At 41.6% G+C, this 2,244-nt stretch overlaps 1 pseudogene; it reads left to right on the top strand.

Annotated features, from left to right (window-relative positions):
* Window positions 1-134: 134 nt before the first annotated feature.
* Window positions 135-1,848, top strand: LOC129116190 (tripartite motif-containing protein 16-like; annotated as a pseudogene).
* The last annotated feature ends 396 nt before the right edge of the window (window positions 1,849-2,244 follow it).

Here is a 2,244-nt window from a genome sequence, read left to right as displayed (position 1 = left end):
CCATGTGATCAACTGTAAGAGCTGAAAAGCCCATACGCTGCAGATCAGAGGATAAACATTGAGGAAATGATCACAGCTTTTATCTGGAAACAGAGAACGAAACTTACTGACACTTGTCGTCGTCTAGAGAAGAAATGGCACAGCAAGGGATTCAGCTGAATCGAGACAAACTGAGCTGTTCAATCTGTCTGGATCTCCTGAAGGATCCGGTGACTATCCCCTGTGGGCACAGCTACTGCATGAGCTGTATTAAAGACTGCTGGGATGAGGAGAATCAGAAGAAGGAAACGCACAGCTGCCCTCAGTGCAGACAGAGCTTCAGACCGAGGCCTGTCCTGGTGAAAAATACCTTGTTAGCAGAGTTAGTGGAGGAACTGAAGGAAGTAGGACTCCAAGCTGCTTCATCTGATCCTTCCTATGCGGGATCTGGAGACGTGGCCTGTGATTTATGCTCAGGGAAGAAGCTGAAAGCCCTCAAGTCCTGCCTGATGTGTATGGCCTCTTACTGTGAGCAACACCTCCAGCCTCACTACGATGCAGCTCCATTAAAGAAACACAAGCTGGTTGAAGCCACTTTAAAGCTCCAGGAGAACATCTGCTCTCGCCACGACGAGGTGATGAAGATTTTCTGCCGCACTGATCAGCAGTGCATCTGCTATCTGTGCTCCATGGATGACCACTTACGGCTGATGAAGCTGTGAGGGACAGTGAGAAGATGTTCACAGATTTGAGGCGTCTTATTGATAAAGAAGCTCTGAAGTGAAGCAGCAGATCAGATCCCAGCAGAAAACTCAAGTGAAGCAAGCTGAAGAGTTTGTGGAAAAGCTGCAGCAGGAGATCACTGAGCTGCGGAGGAAAGACGCTGAGATGGAGCTGCTCTCAAGCACAGAGGATCACCTCCATTTCCTGACCAGCTACCCCTCGCTGTCCTGTCTGACGAGTCTACAGACTTACCCAGCATTGATACCCATCCTCTTCACTCATTTAAGCATGTGGCAGCCGCTGTGTCGGAGGCCAGAGATAAACTGCAGGCTGTTCTGAGTGAGAATCAGAAAATATCTCTGGCAGTGACTGAAGTCGATGTTTTACTGCCTCAAGCAGAGCCCAAAACCAGAGATGAATTCATGAAATATTCTTGTCAAATCACACTGGATCCAAATACGGCACATAAACGTTTGTCATTGAGTGACGGAACAGAAAAGTAACATTAATGGCAGTAGAACAGTTATATTCAGACCACCCAGACAGATTTAGTGAATGGCGGCAGGTCCTGAGTAGAGAGGGTCTGACTGGACGCTGTTACTGGGAGGTGAAGTGGAGCGAGAGTGTTTTAATAGCAGTTGCATACAAAGATATTAGCAGAACAGGGAACATGAATGAATGTGTGTTTGGATTAAATAACAAATCTTGGTCATTGGATTGTTACAATGGTGGCTATAAATTCATACATAACAATACTTATACTTCCGTCTCGGGCCCTCAGTCCTCCACAATAGGAGTTTATCTGGATCACAGTGCAGGTACTCTGTCTTACTACAACGTTTCTAAAACCATGACTCTCCTCCACAGAGTCCAGACCACGTTCACTCAGCCTCTCTATCCTGGATTATGGATTTCACACAAAACTGGAGACAATGCTGAGTTGTGTTAGCTCAAGCAGACAGGAGTTTAAAGAACGATTCATCTCTAATCAGTAAATGTAGAGGTGTGTCTGCACTGCTACAATCAAACATAGTCGGTGGGATTGTGGTGATTTTTTTTTTCTAGGATTTATATTGTTTTGTTTGCGTCATAGCATTTATTGAAAATGTGTAAATGTCTTTTTTTTGCTTTGTAGCAATTTAACTATCTTGCTTTGTGAAATTTTTTTATTTCTAGGGTTTATGTTGTTTTGTTTGTGTCAGAGCAATTCAATGAACATGTGAAAAAATAGTTTTTTAGCTGCTTCATAGGAATTTAACTTTCTTGCTTTTATGATATATTCACTAAACATTTTTTATTATATACTGAGCATGTTAAATATTCCATATGCAAAACATCTGCTGTTTTTTTTATTGTCACTCTTTAAATTTAATTCATTTTACATATTAATGGGATGAATTATGTATGAAAAAGAATATTAGAATAAAATAATAATGTGTGTATAGATGTATTTACGCAGATTGTTTTCAGCATCTGTATCTAATAAAAAACATAAAACAGTTATTTTTAGTTGTACCGTATCTTCATGAGCATAAGTTGTGT

Source organism: Anoplopoma fimbria, unplaced genomic scaffold (assembly GCF_027596085.1).
Source record: "Anoplopoma fimbria isolate UVic2021 breed Golden Eagle Sablefish unplaced genomic scaffold, Afim_UVic_2022 Un_contig_12928_pilon_pilon, whole genome shotgun sequence".
In the NCBI taxonomy this organism is placed as follows: Eukaryota; Metazoa; Chordata; class Actinopteri; order Perciformes; family Anoplopomatidae; genus Anoplopoma; species Anoplopoma fimbria.
This window is presented reverse-complemented; position numbering and strand designations above follow the sequence as displayed.